This window comes from Erythranthe guttata, chromosome 1 (genome assembly GCF_056151865.1).
Source record: "Erythranthe guttata isolate IM_541 chromosome 1, IM_541, whole genome shotgun sequence".
In the NCBI taxonomy this organism is placed as follows: domain Eukaryota; kingdom Viridiplantae; phylum Streptophyta; class Magnoliopsida; order Lamiales; family Phrymaceae; genus Erythranthe; species Erythranthe guttata.
Genome location: NC_142533.1, coordinates 14,101,632 through 14,102,500, shown reverse-complemented (window position 1 = coordinate 14,102,500; position 869 = coordinate 14,101,632).

Below are 869 nucleotides of genomic sequence, written 5' to 3'. Positions count from 1 at the left end.
GATTGAACAAGAACTCAACTACCATCCGATGTGTCATCTCCACAAGATAACACATCTGATCTTTGCGGACGATCTTATGGTATTTTCTCGAGGAGATGTGGAATCGGTCCGTATCCTTGCCAAGACGGTCTACGAATTTGGGCAGGTTTCGGGGCTCAAGGCAAATCATGCGAAGTCTAATATCTTCTTAGCGGGAGTTAAACCGAGGGACCGATTAGAGATCGAAAACGAGTTTCACTTTGCAAATGGAGAGTTTCCGTTTCGATACCTTGGGATTCCACTCGCTGCATCTAAGTTACGAGTGCTCAACCATCAACCATTGCTAGATAAAATCGAGCAAGCCATAGGAGCGTGGACTCGCCGAACACTCTCTTATGCCGGACGGTTGGAGATTTTGAAAACCGTGGTTCAAGGTACGTGCTGCTACTGGCTATCCATATTTTCGATCCCACACGCAGTTATCGATCGTATAGAGACAATATGCAAAACGTTTTTATGGGGTGCGTCGGCCCCAAAAGTAACGTGGCCGAAGTTGTGCAAACCAAAGGAAGAAGGGGGTTTGGGACTTCTTGATTTGACTGATTGGAATCGAAGCTTTCTTGTGAAAAATTTGTGGGATTTTCACTTGAAGAAAGACTCTCTGTGGATACAGTGGGTGAATGAGTTCTATCTCAAGGGACGAACCATATGGGAGTGGTCACCGTCACTTACAGCTTCACCCTTCTTCAAGAGCATCATCCGGATCCGGGACGAACTGGTGGAGAGCGCGGGGACTACTCAGTTACTTATTGCTAAGCTGGAATCTTTTACAGAGCTTGGCAAATTAAATGTGAGCAAAGTATACGACTGGATTAGGGCTAAGGCCCCGA